This window comes from Schistocerca serialis, chromosome 7 (assembly GCF_023864345.2).
Source record: "Schistocerca serialis cubense isolate TAMUIC-IGC-003099 chromosome 7, iqSchSeri2.2, whole genome shotgun sequence".
NCBI lineage: Eukaryota > Metazoa > Arthropoda > Insecta > Orthoptera > Acrididae > Schistocerca > Schistocerca serialis.
In genome coordinates this window covers 57018887-57038267 of record NC_064644.1, presented here as the reverse complement: position 1 = coordinate 57038267, position 19381 = coordinate 57018887, and positions in this window count along the sequence as shown.

Here is a 19381-nt window from a genome sequence, read left to right as displayed (position 1 = left end):
AACCACACTCTTTGTTATACTTCTCAATTCGTCACGATCCCTGAAAACTCTAATATTCACGAGAAACTGCTCTGAAATTAACCTTAACCGACAAAATTGTGTATATATTCTCTGAAACTTCAGAGACATCTAAGACAATATCTGAAAGGAATTAGAAAAAGTGACAAAATTTTGTGAATCACACACAATTATTGCATGAACACTGGGGGGGGGGGGGGGGGGGTTCACCATACATCTACTCACTTTGAGTATAACCAGTGTCTCTTAATACTACGACTCGTAGCAATACAATATCAAAAACTTTTATTACTGGGTAAACAGTCCCTACGTGGTTTGACAGCTGACATTTATAGTTCACGCTCACGTCAGGAAATGCATCAATACGGGAATAGCAGCTTTTACGTTATTGGCCAGAACGCAAGCAATTATGGCGGTCGCCGTAATTTTTGCGCGACGCCATATATCGAGACAAAATACTCTTATTAGACACTGTCATGTATCTAGTCTCATAACAATACATAAAACAACATATAATAACTACAATAACTTTGACATGCAAAGAGAATTAGTTCTAACGGGAGGAAGAAGTTTATATTTACTGGTGTTTCAACAATGACTACCAGGCAACTTCTAATTCACTGATTGTAATTTTATTTTCGTTAGCAGAAAGCAAACATAAACTAAACAAAGAATTTATTTGAATAGAGTCTGTAATTATTATACTTTTAATACAGAAAGGAAGTTTCTAGGTCAGGGGATAGCGTTCGGCGAAATCTCTTAACATTTTGTTGCATACGAAGCGTTACGTTGGGCAGCACGATATCGGCGGGTTACGATGATGAGAGCTGTATACAGGCAGTTCCGCTGGTTAATCTTCTCCGGTGAAACGCAAATAAAGTTTCGGCACAGCTGTATCATTAACCCCGTGGTGATTAACAAACCACCCCAAACCACAAGACGTCAGTATACGACCGTTGTTGACATGTCCTCTCTTTCAAAGTACATTACGTAGACATTGCTCGTTTTACACTTTATGCACTGTCCGTGACGCTATCGTCCGTAAGTACACAGTTCGTCACATTCATATAGTCTTAGCCACAAATACACAGTTCATACAATTGTTCTTGTGTGAAGCACACCGTAAACAATGTCCACTCTGTTCTCGCATTTCAAACTTCGACAACGTCACTGAAAGCCATTTATACTGCACAGTTAATTAAAGTCTTCACTTTCAGGGCTTGATAGAATGTGATAGACAACAGTTCCACCACCCAAAACCAATACCAGCAAAGTTCATTCGCATAAAAGCACTGTTCGTGTCGGCCACGTCAAAGTATTGTTAGCGGCACTTTCACAGTCCGGTTTATTTGCTCTTAAAGTTAGCTGGCGATGGCATTACGTACGGCAGTGGTAAAGAGAATTAACAATGTGATAGTTCAGTATCACTGTCCATACAATTACGTGTGCTTTTCGTAAAACACAATCCTATTTTTCCCCGCACGCTTCACAGACACGCCATCCACCATCCCCTCTACTACACAACAACCTTTCGACTATCGATATCATTATCGCTGTCCCCTGTTCAAAAATGGCTCTGAGCACTATGGGACTCAACTGCTGAGGTCATTAGTCCCCTAGAACTTAGAACTAGTTAAACCTAACTAACCTAAGGGCATCACAAACATCCATGCCCGAGGCAGGATTCGAACCTGCGACCGTCGCGGTCTTGCGGTTCCAGACTGCAGCGCCTTTAACCGCACGGCCACTTCGGCCGGCGCTGTCCCCTGTCTATAGATGTTATATCGTTATCGTAAATTACATAAATCTTTATAAATGTTATTGACTGCATGTTTCACAATGAATAATAATTCAAAAGAGAACTTTACTAACTTTACCACAGGTACAAAGAAACATATTTATCCACTGGCAAACGAAATAATCACAATTACGTCTTTACATTTAAAAACCACAGTAGAATGTTACATAATCACAATTAGAAATGCCCATATGAACAAAAGAAAACGAATAGAAATCTAAAGAAAATCACGAAAAACAAATTTATACGTGTAATTAGCAGTGCCTTCACACCATCCATGAAGATATCGACGTAGTTCGCTATCGTTATGAAGTGATCGACGATGGAGATTTTTCTCTTCGGCGGCCTCACCTCCAAGGAAGGTCGCACCCTTTTAGTATTCCTGGTTGGGGCGGCGAGGTGATCGGCTGGATCTTCTTAACGGCGATGGAGACCTTGATCAGTGTGTTACGAAGCGTACTCTCCAGCGGCTAGCTTGCGGCGGTGGTGACCCACTTCATCCTGCACCCACATCTTCTAGTTCATCTTCGTCGTCCTGGAGTATGCATCGGCAAAGATCGGTCTGCTGTCTTCTGGAGCGGGCGTCATCAAATATCTGCCGCCTTTCTCAACAATAGCGCACCGCTTGTCCCGGTCGTCCACCGTGGAAACATACTTGTTGGTTATCCTTGGTCCTCCAGACGTCAGTCTTCCTTGGTGCCCAAACAGGTTCCTCATGCAGCATTGTAGGAACGTAACTCCGCCTAGGTCTCGACTTTTTCACCGTTTCCTAGGGAAGTGAAGGACGAGAGATTGGGTTCAATGTCTGTTCCACTTCCTCCCATACGACCTGTTGAAGCTTCTCGGCTTTTTGCTCGCCGTGCAATCCAAATGCGTCCTGAACTTCCTCTCTCACTATCTGACGATGAACACTATCGAAATCAGTCGCTTCCTCCATCACAGACGTTTGGAAGCCGTTCAAAATTCTTGCGTGTAATTCTTTTTTGATGCATTGTCTCGATACACTGGCACCGTTTTATGAAATCGCCTGCTGTCGAAATCTTCTTCAGGAGTAGGACTTGATACCTCAGCAACACCCATCATGAGATGTGCAACCTTATCTTCCTCCTTCATTCTAGGATCCACTATTTTGACAGGTCCAAGACGTCTTGAATGTAAGACTCTGTAGTTACTCCTGGACGTTGTGCCCTGCACTTCAATTTATCTTCAGCCTTGCACTTCTGTCGTTGTTTGTCGCCGGAATACTTGCACAGTTCCGCCAGGAATACTTCCCAGCTTGTGAACTTCTCCCCGTTGCTCTCATTCCATTGCTTGGCAGTGCCCTCTAAGTAGAAAAATACGTTAGCCAATTACACGGTGTCACCCCATTTGTTAAATTTGGCTATACGTTAAATATACCTTCTGCCACTTGTCTGGATCTTGGCCATCGTCACCAGAGAACCCGGAAGGATGTCACATGTGCTGGCACACGGTTGCTGTCATTGTAACGTCCTCTTCTTCTTCTGGCTCCGATAGATTGCGATCTGTTGAATATGGCTCGAACTCGGGTTTCTCGCCACGTAAACGGCGGCTTTATCATAGCCTGATGGGAGCCACTGTCTCGTCGATAATGTGCGCTATCACAAGTTACCATATCCAGCGTCTCCACCAGAATAATGTCACATAAAACGAGGTGTAATTAGAAGAATGAAGAACACTAACTTCACTTAACGAAGGTTTATTCAGCACTTGCGCATACAAGAGTGTGGAGCGAACTGCCTCCGGCCAGAACACATACGGTATGTATACAGCTACAGAATATTACAGTACAATGATACCTGACATTTGTGGATACTTCTATAATGTACTCTAACCGAATATAGAAATTAAAATTGTACACTCCAGCTGAGTTTTGAACTCACGACCATCCAGGTAACCGATTAGTATAATAAACACTACACCACGGTGCTACTCAGCTTATCACGCGATCATAAACTAAAGGCCACATAAGTGCACGGGAAACGCAGCAGATATTTGAGACCGTCCTTGTACCCAAAATGTCATGGAAGGAACGATGAATGAACGATAATTTATGCATCCATGTCTTCAGATTTTAGGTGTGAGTTTGTGAATGCTTTTGTGAAAGCAGAATTTAAGGAGAGGGGAACACACCACATTATATTCAATTGCTTGTTCAGCACCTGACGATTTCGAACTACGAGACGACAGTTCTTACGCACACAGGGCTATTTTTATTGACGTTCTATATAAGTACGACATTATAGCTCTGGGAGGTTCTTGTGAGGTTGTGGGATTCATATATAACATTTACAGGAGAGGCGTGCAGTATCGGTCGGTTTACAGTACCGGCCATTAGTGCGATTTCCCTTTCCGCCTCCAATGGTCAGAAGTGTACCGTAAGAACAGCCAGTTTGTGTATCCATGTGCACTTGAGACTTCTTCCTGTATTCAGTGCCTTCTCTGCTCTGAATGCTTGATGGTGGTTTTTGTTGCTCTTAACGCAGGGAAGTTATTTTGAAGCCTTTAGTATCCATTTTGAAGCCAGGAGGAGGAGATTAGATTTTAAAGTAACCTTGACAACGATGTTATCAGAGATGGAGCGCAAGCCCGAATTAAGGAGGGATCGTGAAGCAAATCGGCCGTGCTCTTTCAAAGGAGCAATCCCAGCCTTTGTCTGAAGCGATTTAGAGACAGCGCGGAAAACCTAAATACGAATGGTCGGACGCGGGTTCGAATCGTCGTCGTTCCTAATGCGAATCCAGTGTGCTAACCATTGCATCACCTCGTTCGTTTTCTCCTCTGTATTTCGTTCATTTACGCTGTGTAAGAAATGACGTCTAACAATATTTTCACGATAATTTCGACAAAATAAAGTACACTATGTCTAGATCCTACCGCGTGTTCATCATGCATGACTGGCCAACATATTGTCTTTCAGAATCTGCCAGAAGTAACTTCAGTTTTTAAATTATGTTTCCTTCATCTTACTTCTTTTTAGATTTAAATGGCAGAAAATTAGAAAAAAGTAAGAGGGAAATTGAATGAAGAGTACATGAAAATGGATTTGATCAGTGTTACTTGTAACAAAATGACCGGGAGGGGGGCACCTGAAGCATTTTCACATTTAGAAAAAGAAAGAGAGAAAGAAGCGAGTGAAAGCAGAAGAAATAAAGACAGAAAGAGATCCGAAAAAAGGTGAATCTAAGTCGGATGTTCAAAATAAAATAAAAACCGGCCGGAGTGGCCGAGCGGTTCTAGGCGCTTCAGTCTGGAACCGCGTGACCGCTACGGTCGCAGGTTCGAATCCTGCATCGGGGATGGATGTGTGTGATGTCCTTGGGTTAGTTAAGTTTAAGTAGTACTCAGACCCATTTTTGGACCGAAATAAAATAAACACGCGAAGGGTAGCCATGGAAAGCCAATTACAAAGCGGCGAAGAAAACTTGAATTCACAGAAAATAATTGATCAACAGAGGAGACTGAAAAGTCCATTAAAACAGGATGCTGTCCACCAAATGTTCATGCTGGGCAGATGTTACATTTGTGGATCAGGGGAAAAGTTTGTGTCTTATTTTCGATCTCTGTAACACAGTGAGCTAAACATTGGTGAACCGAGCTGAAAAATGTTCAAATGTGTGTGAAATCTTATGGGACTTAACCGCTAAGGTCATCAGTACCTAAGCTTACACACTACGTAACCTAAATTATCGTAACGACAAACACACACGCCCATGCCCGAGGAAGGACTCGAACCTCCGCCGGGATCAGCCGCACAGTCCATGACTGCAACGCCTTAGACCGCTCGGCTAATCGACACCGAGCTGAAATAGTAACCGTAAGTTCCCATACTTATTTGATGTATTATTATTCATTAAGTATCGGCGCACTATAGTATTAACAACCGATATTATCACAGAAAAGACAATGGCCGAGACTGCAAGACATTTTCTACAAGCCTTGTATTAGTAGCACTTTTAGTTTCGTCGTAATTAAGTACTATAAATAACAAATAAAATCACTAGACTGTGCCGTTCCAAGAACATGTCCCGAGAAAAGAGAACAATGTATTGATACCTTTATTAATCCCCACAGTTACACAGCAAAATAATACAAATTTACTGTGCAACTCTGTCGTTTTAATACTTCGATCGAATGTGGTATGCACTTCACAGCTCTTTGCAGTAATGAAACCGTGCTGCCGTAATTCGTCCTAAAACACCTGTTCGTTTGAAGCATATTAGAAAGTCAAATCGAAAGGTTCGGCGGAATATATTGTTAACCCACAACAGCGTGTTTTGAATAATTGTGCATTGCATGTTCGGTTAAATTCAAACACAAGAATATAAATATAAAATACAAATGAATTAATGTGGCTGACGGTGTTTCCTATGGGTACACATGCAACTGATGAGGTCCAGAGTGTGCTGCATTCGGAAATACAAAAGATAACATGAACAGAATAATCCTTAGTAATCTGAGGGTTACCACTTGCTGCCACCGATTCCTTCCGTAGTTATTTGTGTTAAGGTATCGTTGACACGGTGCTATACCCTCAGAGATTTCATTAAATTTAATCTCGCTTTATATCATCACGTCCAGGTCATAGTTTACATAGCAATATTTTATATTTTTCCTAAATTTACGAGAATCGGCGATTACGCAGACGGCAGCTGAACAAATTTTCTAAATCATCGTCTCTGGGCAGTTGACTGTCCGCCCGAGATCGTAGACAACAAAATTGCTAAACGGAATAAGGATTGGCGTTCAAAAGCGTGTAGTGGTACTTACACTGGAGGCGGAAGTTATGAGCGCATTAAGAGTCCCAGCCCGAGTAATCTACGGCCGTTCCGCAGGAAATAAATGGCATCTCCAAGCGGCTGAGCGAGATGCAACGATCGCAGCGCCCTCTTTTACGCGGACTATTTTAGGACAGGACTTAAAGTTGAAGATCACTGCCGCGGGGACACTCGCTCTAATTGTTTTCTTCGGAAGAACAGGGGCCCGCTCCGCGGAGTAATTAAAAGTTTACAGCCGGCTTTGTGCTTAATAACGAGGTGCTGTCGCGGTTGTAATGTTTACTGGGGCTCGCTGGAGCGGGCTGCAGCTTTGTTTACTGAGTAACTGCCACTCTTAGAGGAAAGATGGGTAAGGGGCCGGAGCCAGCGGCATCAAGTACTCTCGGTTCCAGCGCTTGAGAACCCAGCATCGAAACTTCAAGACATTGTAGATAGTGCAGCGTAAACCATAAATAATATCTAGCGGATCATCCATTGATTTCTGATAAAGGTGTTATATTCCACTTCTAAACTTCAAATATTGTTCCTCGAAAGTTAGATGTTTAGAAGGATGTCTATTTATTACTTTTCTTCCACTGATTTATAAGAAAATTTGGAAAGCAACGCTGACAGTACAACTTCAACATCTTTCATTGCTTGCATCCAGTCCCTAGCGGATTTCTTCCCATAGTTTTAACCCCCCCCCCCCCTCCTTCTTTCGTGGCTGGAGTAACCGATGTAACTGCAGGCTGGTTCACCCAAGTTCCCAAAGTAGGTAGTGCACGAAAGCTCCGGTTGTTTCTTTTTAGCTGTCCATCTAAGTCTGTTTAAGGTAGCATAATTTCTTTTTCACACAAATGAAATATAAGAAATTAATCGTCAAATCACGTAAATATAGATTCTTTGGTGAATATATTAATTATACAGTATTTATATCAAATTCGCTCATTGCATGTCATTACAGTTATTTTTGGTTTTTGTATATAAGACCTTAAAAAGACGAATTACGCCGAGTTTCATATTCTAAAATTTGGAAAGTAGAATTAGAGATATAACAATATTTAGGTCTTGGGATCCATCAAGAGGATTGGTTTTTTTTTTTATGAAGAAGTTCGTCTAACGGAATTTTCGAAGTGTCCGAGTCTGATACAGCTTCAGAAAGGGTAATTACGTATTACACTACTGGCCATTAAAATTGCTACACTACGAAGGTGACTTGCTACAGACGCGAAATTTAACCGACAGGAAGAAGATGCTGTGATATGCAAATGATTAGCTTCTCAGAGCATTCGCACAAGGTTGGCGCCGGTGGCGACACCTATAACGTGCTGACATGAGGAAAGTTTCCAAACGATTTCTCATGCACAAACTGCAATTGACCGGCGTTGCCTGGTGAAACGTTGTTGTGATGCCTCGTGTAAGGAGGAGAAATGGGTACCATTACGTTCCCGACTTTGATAAAGGTCGTATTGTAGCCTATCGCGATAGCAGTTTATCGTATCGCGACATTGCTGCTCGCGTTGGTCGAGATCCAATGACTGTTAGCAGAATATGGATTCGGTGGTTTCAGGAGAGTAATACGGAACGCCGTGCTGGATCCCAACTGCCTCTTATCCGCATGGCTGTAACGGATCGTGCAGCCACGTCTCGATCCCTGAGTCAACAGATGGGGACGTTTGCAAGACAACAACCATATGCACGAACAGTTCGACGACGTTTGCAGCAGCATGGACTATCAGTTCGGAGACCGTGGCTACAGTTACCCTTGACACTTCATCACGGACAGGAGCCCCTGCGATGGCGTACTCAACGACGACCCTGAATGCACGAATGGCAAAACATCATTTTTTTCGGATGAATCCAAGTTCTGTTTACAGCATCATGATGGTAGCATCCGTGTTTTGGGACATCGCGGTGAACGGACATTGGAAGCATGTATTCGTCATCGCCATAGTGGCGTATCACCCGGCGTGATGGTATGGGGTGCCATCAGTTACACGTCTCGGTCACATCTTGTTCGCATTGACGGCACTTTGGACAGTGGACGTTACATTTCAGATGTGTTACGACCCGTGGCTCTACCCTTCATTCGATCGCTGCGAAACCCTACATTTCAGCAGAATAATGCACGACCACATGTTGCAGGTCCTGTACGGGCCTTTCTGGATACAGAAAGCTGGCCTGGCCAGCACATTCTCCAGATCTCTCACCTATTGAAAACGTCTGGTCAATGGTGGCCGAGCAACTGGCTCGTCACAATACCCTAGTCACTACCCTTGATGAACTGTGGTATCGTGTAGCAGCTGCATGGGCAGCTGTACCTGTACACGCCATCCAAGCTCTGTTTGACTCAATGCCCAGTCGTATCAAGGACGTTTTACGGCCAGAGGTAGTTGTTCTAGGTACTGATTTCTCAGGATCTATGCACCCAAAGTGCGTGAAAATGTGATCACATGTCAGTTCTTATATAATATATTTGTCCAATGAATACCCGTTTATCATCTGTATTTCTCTTGGTGTAGCAATTTTAATGGCCAGTAGTGTAGAAATACCTCTGAAGAGTTTGATTTAATTCTACTCTAACTTCACTTGGCAACAGCTCTTTGCACTGTATAAGCCGCTATTCCGCAGTATTTATTGAATTACACCATCTTATTACTTGCAATAGAACGCCTGGGTAAAAAATTTGTCATCATATTCATGAGTAGCCAGTTATGGAGGGTGAACTTGCTCGCAAGGTACAGTCATGCTCAAAAGTATCCGAACGACCTGAACTGCATTTCGCCTGATTCTCATGCAACACACATAACACAGCTGTCTAGCAGGTCCTCTAATCGCTCCTTGGTACAGTCGTTTGACTATTGAAAATGGATCCAACAAGTCACCACTAGAAAACTCAGCAAGGTATCGCAATAACTCAAGATGTAAAGTAATACCACGATACTACAAATATCAGGGAACACCTTATCACAAATAAGACTGTCCTTAAGGCTTGTAAGCTCAGATTTATTGCAATAAATGACATACCTGAAATGTTACCACGCTCATTATTACGTCAGATACGTAATGCACGTAGTAAGTTCGTCGTATTCATGATTTCCTCTTCAAGGTAACATACCGTACTTGTTGTTTAACACAAAGTGACATTAAAAATTTAAGTTATTCACGAGCAGCTAGTTGAGAATATATATATGAACTTCAAATGACACGACGAACCGTCTCGTTCTGCATATGGATTCAAACCCAGGTAATGCACACTAAGATTTCGTGACTGACGAAAACTAACAGTCATTCCTGACTAGGCATACAGAGAGTAATATACCTCGATTTTAGACGGTATCAGTTAGCAGATATCAAGTTAGCAGATATCAACTTTAAATTACATAACGTAAACGTTTCTAACGGACGCGAATTCCTACCCAGCATCTATTGTGCCTGTTAACGAACTGCGAGAGATGTTAAATATTGCTTCTTCATAAGTAACTTACTTGAAATGCCGTGAGGTAAAGCTTTGCATTGGACGGGGATTCGAACCCAGAACCTAATCGGATTGATATCGAAGCGCAATCAACTGTGACATATCGGATTTTCTAGGCAGTAGCTAGATGTTTTAACTGAAATGACGAGACGAAACATTAGTTTTTTTCATTCCCAGGACCCCAACCCGGCACCTATCGCTGTTATATTCTAGAGAAAACGAACATTAAATGTGGGTTTGTTACACCAGCATCGACATTGAGCATGTTTGAACTAGAAATAATATGACGAAGAGTTCAGTGCTGACTGGGAATCGAACCCCACACATATCGTTGTTGTCTGCACACAAAGAAACGTCAGCTACCGATTTTTCTCCACCAGCAGCTCGGAATAACATCCTTGAACTTAGGGTGATCTCGCAAAGGCCGGTCAGAGTGGCCGTGCGGTTCTAGCCGCTACAGTCTGGAGCCGAGCGACCGCTACGGTCGCAGGTTCGAATCCTGCCTCGGGCATGGAAGTGTGTGATGTCCTTCGGTTAGTTAGGTTTAATTAGTTCTAAGTTGTAGGCGACTGATGACCTCAGAAGTTAAGTCGCAAAGTGCTCAGAGCCATTTGAACCATTTGATCTCGCAAATAGTTCTATGTCTCACTAGGAGTCAAAAACGTGAGATATTGTTAATGTTAATATCGAATGAAAATGCATTAAAAATCAAAATTATTATCCACCAGCAGATAGGTGTTCTCATGCTAGAGCTTGATAATACATAATGAAAACTGTAGTGCCGGGCTAGGATTCGAACCCATTCACGCGCAGTATGTGGAGATGTCGAGGAATCTGCAGTTTTGACCAAACAACAAATTGTATTCGAGCTGTATTGTTACAAAGGGATCAAATTCCACGTTAAGGGCGGTCTGAGTTGCATTCCCGGTTCAGAACCATTTTTATCGACATACAGAAGCTCAAATAAAAGATGGAATAAGTGTCCTGTGACAGTACATAGCGTTTGTTTCGTCACTAGAAAGAAATACCTAGTATAAGAAAGGTTACTGGTGGTAGAGTTTCTACATGTCGCCACTCCTGACTTTATTGTCGTTCGACCTAACGTCCACTTGGTAGAGAAGGAATATCATGTTTAATGTGAATTTCAGACCACAATGCCATTATAGCTTCATCACTTGGTTTGGCCAGAAGCGAATAGAATCTGTCTCCCCCTATGAAAAATTATTAGCACAAGCTGGAATCGAACCTAGACCGTCAATATAAAAGCCTACCATCAATCCAACTCCATCAATCCTTTTTTTTTTTTTTTTTTTTTTTGTCGGGCCTCCTCTCTCCCCTACAGCCCGTCTTTCCGCTCACCATTTGTGCCTTCTTCGGCTAGCTTCTGTGCTATGTTTGGTCCATACGAGATAGTTGACTGACGAAGTAAATGTATACAAGTAAACAAAATCCGTTCTTTTGGGGTTGTGGAAAGAAAATAGGTCCGCTACATTCTTCCATCATTGTGCGGGAGCGATTTTTATAGGAGAGCCAGGAGCACTTCATTCTGCTGGCGTGTCATGTTTGCGTCAGCAACCTATTAGTGCTGCTACACGAGGGCAAAGGGTAAACGAAATAGCCACATTGTTGGCGTAAAATGAATGAGAAACTTAATAGATAATTTCATAAAGAAAAAAAAAAGGAATCCTGAGATTGAACAAAATGTCGTTCGATCGGTCTTCAGCTCTGTCGGTAAGACAATGTTCGGTTCAAGAAATTTGCGTAATTTTCTTTGTATTTCTTTTGTCGTTCGAGCTTTCGATGTTCTGTCATCAGGTACATCCAATAATCTGCTTCACTCTTCGTCATAGCCGTTGAGATGTAATGGACTGTCAGTCCTTTGAGCCAGTTGGCTGACCTTCTTTTAGTGTTAGGATATGGCACGTCATCAGGCAGAAGGACGTGTGTCGGTGTAATCGTGTTAGGTGACGTGCGGAGCACATGTGCTAGTTTTTGCCTGAAGAGTTTCCACACGTCATTCACATCGTCACAGACGAAGCGATGTTCTTCAGTGTTGACGACATTGCAGCTAGAACAGTTTGGTGTGTGTGCCAGACGTATCGCGTGCAATTTGGAGTTGGTGGGGATTTTTCTATTGACTGCGAGGTACCACGTCGATCGCACATTGGATGGTAGATAGGGGTCAGATATGTTATCCCATATATTCTTCCAGTTATAATGTCGAAACTTGTTTTCTATTCGATTGCGAAATTTTCCTTCAAGCAAGGTATTGTAAACCTCCTTAACCCGATATATGTCCTTCTCCGGTATTCTATGGCGTACATAGCTGTATTCCACAAGAAAATGTTGATAGTGGTACAGCTCGTGGGAGATGTGATGCACATCGATTGGTGGATCTCTGCTGACTGGGGTGATTTCACGTAAGAGATGAGCCACTAAGGTCCGCGGTGATCGTTGCCACTGTTTATAAGTTTTGCTAACGTATAGCGCTTGCGCTTTAAGGTAGATATCTGTCAGATGTAGCCCTCCATTGCGTGCCGGTAGCGTCAAGGTATCATATGAAACCTTAAATATCTTACCTCTGCTGACAAAATAACCAAGAGCTGCTTGCATTTGGTGTGCTATGGTTCGTGGCAGAGGCAGCACTTGAGCAACATAGTTGACTGTGGAAGTGATATATGTATTGGCCAGTTGCACTTTTTGTATTACGTTTAAATTACGCTAGCTGTGTTGTGTTATGGTTGCCCGTAATGTGGCAGTAATTTTCTATAATTGAGAGCGGCCGTGCGGCGGATATTACTCGTATATTCTATTCCAAGGCATTTTATTTTTTCCACAGTGTTGATACGTCCAGCGGCTCTGATCTCTGTACCCCGACCAAGGTTCATAATACCAGATTTATTGCGGTTGAGTTTAGCTCCTGACGCCAGTTCGTTCCAACAGACCACCAAATCCTTGTCTCTCTTACTCATTTTTCTATCATAACACCGTTGCGGCGCACTCTATGAGAATTCTGACACATAGGCTCCCTGTAGTGGTTTGCAGCATGTTCAGTACATTCATTTACTTGGTTGGCCGAATCCCGATGAACTAGCTGCCTCGGCTGCCCAGTGCATATATTCGACGCTATTTTGCAATCACCGAAATACACTCCTGGAAATTGAAATAAGAACACCATGAATTCATTGTCCCAGGAAGGGGAAACTTTATTGACACATTCCTGGGGTCAGATACATCACATGTTCACACTGACAGAACCACAGGCACATCGACACAGGCAACAGAGCATGCACAATGTCGGCACTAGTACAGTGTATCTCCACCTTTCGCAGCAATGCAGGCTGCTATTCTCCCATGGAGACGATCGTAGAGATGCTGGATGTAGTCCTGTGGAACGGCTTGCCATGCCATTTCCACCTGGCGCCTCAGTTGGACCAGCGTTCGTGCTGGACGTGCAGACCGCGTGAGACGACGCTTCATCCAGTCCCAAACATGCTCAATGGGGGACAGATCCGGAGATCTTGCTGGCCAGGGTAGTTGACTTACACCTTCTAGAGCACGTTGGGTGGCACGGGATACATGCGGACGTGCATTGTCCTGTTGGAACAGCAAGTTCCCTTGCCGGTCTAGGAATGGTAGAACGATGGGTTCGATGAGGGTTTGGATGTACCGTGCACTATTCAGTGTCCCCTCGACGATCACCAGTGGTGTACGGCCAGTGTAGGAGATCGCTCCCCACACCATGATGCCGGGTGTTGGCCCTGTGTGCCTCGGTCGTATGCAGTCCTGATTGTGGCGCTCACCTGCACGGCGCCAAACACGCATACGACCATCATTGGCACCAAGGCAGAAGCGACTCTCATCACTGAAGACGACACGTCTCCATTCGTCCCTCCATTCACGCCTGTCGCGGCACCACTGGAGGCGGGCTGCACGATGTTGGGGCGTGAGCGGAAGACAGCCTAACGGAGTGCGGGACCGTAGCCCAGCTTCATGGAGACGGTTGCGAATGGTCCTAGCCGATACCCCAGGAGCAACAGTGTCCCTAATTTGCTGGGAAGTGGCGGTGCGGTCCCCTACGGCACTGCGTAGGATCCTACGGTCTTGGCGTGCATCCGTGCGTCGCTGCGGTCCGGTCCCAGGTCGACGGGCACGTGCACCTTCCGCCGACCACTGGCGACAACATCGATGTACTGTGGAGACCTCACGCCCCACGTGTTGAGCAATTCGGCGGTACGTCCACCCGGCCTCCCGCATGCCCACTATAAGCCCTCGCTCAAAGTCCGTCAACTGCACATACGGTTCACGTCCACGCTGTCGCGGCATGCTACCAGTGTTAAAGACTGCGATGGAGCTCCGTATGCCACGGCAAACTGGCTGACACTGACGGCGGCGGTGCACAAATGCTGCGCAGCTAGCGCCATTCGACGGCCAACACCGCGGTTCCTGGTGTGTCCGCTGTGCCGTGCGTGTGATCATTGCTTGTACAGCCCTCTCGCAGTGTCCGGAGCAAGTATGGTGGGTCTGACACACTGGTGTCAATGTGTTCTTTTTTCCATTTCCAGGAGTGTATAATAACGTAACTGCCACCTACACAGAACTGCCAACTGTTTAGGATGCAGAAAATTTAAATAGGAAGTGTTCCTTTCCAGTTGAGCTACTCTACTGCGCTATCTGTTTGTTGAAACCGTCGTGTGCTGCAAAAGAAAAGCTGAGACTGTCTGTCTCTCAGAAGTCTAGATCCGGCCCTATGCATTTACTCACAGCACTGTGGAATGAGGAAGTTCTGGAAAAACCGTTGTCTTCCGGACGTGCTGCAGCTACGTGACACCTAGTAGCGTAACAGTAAGTGTCGTGCACTGTAGCTAAGATGTCACGAGTTCCATTACATTCGCTGCAACATTTTTTAAAGCGCAATTCTGAGTCTGCTGAAGTTATCATAAAGGTTCAAATGGCTCTGAGCACTACGGGACTTAACTTCTGATGTCATCAGTCCCCCAGAACTTAGAACTACTTAAACCTAACCAACCTAAGGACATCACACACATCTATACCCGAGGCAGGATTCGAACCTGCGGCCATAGCAGTCGCGCGGTTCTAGACTGTAGCACCTTGAACCACTCGGCCACCTAAGCCGGCGCTGAAGGTATCAATTTAATGGACCTTTGAACATAATTCCCTTCACTTCTTAACCCAAAATAGTTGCATGCGAAAGAAGGGCTAATTTCCGCGACATTGTGTTCTTTTCGGGTTTAACAGAAGGCCAGGCAGCAGATGCATCTCGAAGCTTTTGTATTATGTAATGGGAGAGCGCATCGTGCCAAAAAAGTCAGTAAAGAATTTTCTACATTAGCTGTCTTCTGGTAGTGGCATTTTATTCAAATGGTTCAAATGGCTCTGAGCACTATGGGACTCAACTTCTGAGGTCATTAGTCCCCTAGAACTTAGAACTAGTTAAACCTAACTAACCTAAGGACATCACGCACATCCATGCTCGAGGCAGGATTCGAACCTGCGACCGTAGCGGTCTCGCGATTCCAGACTGCAGCGCCAGAACCGCGCGGCCATTTTGGCCGGCTGCATTTTATTCTTTTTCATACCTTGTTTAACAGCTTTAACTCAGAACAAGTTTTCTACATGCATGTAATCAATAAACTGCATGTGCATTGTCAGACTGTTGTAGATAACATCAGAAAATTCGCATATGTCTTTGATGATTAATTTCTCTCTCATTGTTTTAACAACACTAAAAGAAACCTTACGAAAATTGTGCACTGTATTGTATGAAATTAAACTACCCACGATAACCTTACGACGAAAGTCTGTTTTAATAAAACTATCTGTACACAAGTGTGCCTCTATCGGCACGAATTTGTAAAATACTACTCATTTGGATTTCGATTGGGTCTGTGTTTAATTGGTATGCTGTGTCATGCTTAACAGGTATGCAAATGTGGCGTTTTAAAAATAAAGTTATGTTTTCCTAGAAACCCAAAATTTACTTGTCAGCAGCGGAAAGAGGCTTTACCCGTTGTGCACCATTGAAAGTTTTTCACCATTGCACTATGAGCTGAAAGTATTTTCTTGCGATATGCTTATCGATGTTTGATCTGACTGCTTGTAGCCGTTCTAGAGAAGGGATAAAAACGTTACAGCCAGCGAGACTGCAAACGCGAACCATAACATACGTTTTTCCACAGGTCAGCACGTCACCACACAGCTAGCGAAGATATGTGTCTCATGCGTTCCTCTTACAAGGTCAATAGTGCTAGAAGTAGTAAACCACTGTTTAAAGGACGAGATTAGTTGCGATTGCCACGTGCAACTACTTTCCTGGGCTGAAAACCGTAAATTTACAATCTTCTGTTACACCTCAAGCGATAATCACTCAGATTATTCAATGGAAATGACAGGAAAAATCAAGTGATCTTTGAGGCTTAATTCCGTGCACACCAGGAAGTAACTCGTCGATGACAGTGCTGCCAAATATACCTTGCCTTGTTGCCAAATCTCAGTTACAGTACCAGCAGGAAGAAGACGAACCGAGGTGATCTTACAGCGGGCTGGGAAGTGATCATAGCTGGCGTCTCAAAGACGCGGCTGCTACGGCCTGGAATACGTAATGCGTCTGATTCGCATTTCTATAACTGGGTTTAGGCACTGGAGCTTAGTTACTAGTAATACTCAGAACTGACTGCTAGCTAAGCATCATAAATCAGTACTTCTCATAGTTGTTTTATATTTCTTTCGTAACTGTACTCAAAACTAAGAAACTCATTCACGGACGTTTTCGTTCCTCGCCGATAGTCGAGCACAACAAACAAATAAAAATAAAAAGAGAATGTGTGTGTGTGTGTGTGTGTGTGTGTGTGTGTGTGTGTGTGTGTGTGTAAGAGAGAGAGAGTATGAGAGAGAGAGAGAGAGAGAGAGATAGAAGAGAGAGAGATAAAAATAAAAAAGAATGAGAGAGAGGGTAAAAATTTGTTGTAAAGAAATTGAATACCGGTATGTAAAGAAATCTTTCATTAAAACGACACGTTCCACATCATTACAAAATGTCGTATTCATGATCTATAGACCAAGTTTTAATTTAATCTAATCTGATCATATCATATTGCTGACTAGCCTTGAAAAGTCATGAATTACCGAAATTTTCGCCAATATCAGTAACCAAATCTAAACTTGAAAATAAAAGACGACAGTTTTTGTAATAAACTGGAACTCCTATCAAGACCCTTTCATACCTGTTAACTAACCACGAAAGATGTTTGATACACCTCCATTCAGAAGAAACAAAGTGCGTATGCATTTAAAGATGAAGCACATGACGTGAAGTTCTGTGGCGGAGATACGAAACACAAAACGTAATCGGATTGTTAACTAAGTGAAATCAAAAGTTACGTATCGGTATTTCTTACCAGCTGATAAGTGTTTGAGTCTAAAATAAGGATACAAATTTTTGTGCCTGAGCGACAATCGAACCGCAGTCGTATCGTTCTTCTTTATCGTCCATGAATATAGCTTAAGTATCAGTTGCTTACTCACCAACAGCAAGATGTGTGGGTGTTTGACCAGAAATTATTGGCAGCACATGAACAGACATTAAAAATGTACGTTAATTTTCACTAGCAGGCCGGTGTGCACGTGATGGGGCTTGAAATGAAATTATGAAAATTTTTGTACTGGATCAGGATTCAGACCCGCATACCTACCTTTTGCAGGACACCTAGAGAACATTGTAGTCTTCGGAAAAGAAACGAAAGATTGAATTATACTGTTCCGAGAGATTCAGATCCTCGAAAGAGGAGATACGAATTCGAATCACAGTCCAGCACCAAATTTTTCAACGTCTCTAGTTCAATCAAGTACAAGTAAAATAAGAGTCCTGTTCCTTTAAATGGCTATCGGTTCATCATCATCATCATCATCACCATTTAAGGGTTCATCAAATAAAATTAAATTTTCTAATGTAAGTAAGTTTAGTGGCGACAGTATTTCTGTTTATCATGACCTCCACCTATGTCATTTCCCATCGCAAACCGGCTCTGCCCAGTTGGGAATGAAGGAACGTGATGTTTAATGCGGATTCTGGATAATAACATCTTTCCATAGGTAAATTAAATCTGTTCGCGCCTCCTAAAAGTAAATGCCTGAACCCACGCATTGCACTTGTGATAGTTCGTTCCACCAGACCATCGTGTCCACATTTTCCAGCCCCAGGAGGGTGCTGTAATGGATGATGTGCTTAGCTTACAAAATTAGCCACGGTGGAAAAAATGTGAGTCTAGTAAATGGTTAAGTAGAAGCAAGCTTCTGACGTGGAAATTATGCTATTCTCATGTTAGCAGGATGTAAAGACTCTTCTAGGCATCATAGCCTCGATGTGAAGCCATTTTGAAATTTTCACTAATTCAGGAAATGTCTTAGTTCGAGAAAATCCACTGTGAAGTGTGAAATTACAGGATAATTCGATTATTACCGCCATTATTACTATCGTTTTCTTCATACCGCTGCTGGAACACATGTGCTTGAAGATCATTTAAGGCCTTTTGGTCTTTATAGAAGTAGCTGCCCAAGAACAGGTTCTTTCCCTGTCTACGGAATCCTTTCCATGTTAATATCAAACACCAGCAATTACTCATAGATCATATTAAAACTAAAGTAATTGATGAAGACGTTACTTGATAACAAAAACGGGCTGCCTTTCTTCATTTACTTGCGCCTAGAAATGGCTGTCGAATACTGCCAAACCAAAAGCCAAGGGATCTTACTGCCTCCCGAAATACCTCGCTGTCAGTTCATCCATACGATTTGGTCGACGTTATCTATGACACAGAATGTTTTAGAAAATCAATTGTTTTCCTTTGAAGTAAACAGCAAGATTTTCATTCTAAGCTATCCAAGTCCAAAATTTTCGCAATATTAGTTCAAATTTAATATTCGCTTCTATAATGTAGGAAAGTATTTCTCAGTTGCAAAACTCGCGTCCGACTCATTGACCTTACACTTAGTCGCTGACCATAAATTCTAGCTCAGAGTGACACCAGATTAAGTAACCTAATGTAGCGAAGACTGTTTTCCAGTGCTCTTTCTCACCGAAAAATATGCAAGTCACTCATTGGGCTCCATAAGAACACTGTAACAGTAATTTCTGCGTGTATGCAATGCATACGAATTGTAGAATTTCGTGGTGCTCTCTCTTGCACTTCTGTATACAGTTTGACTGACCTAAATGGGCCCTTGATCATTACAGGCCCTGGGCAGTGCAACATGATATTGACAACACTAATGTTCGTTTTACCTGATTTTGTA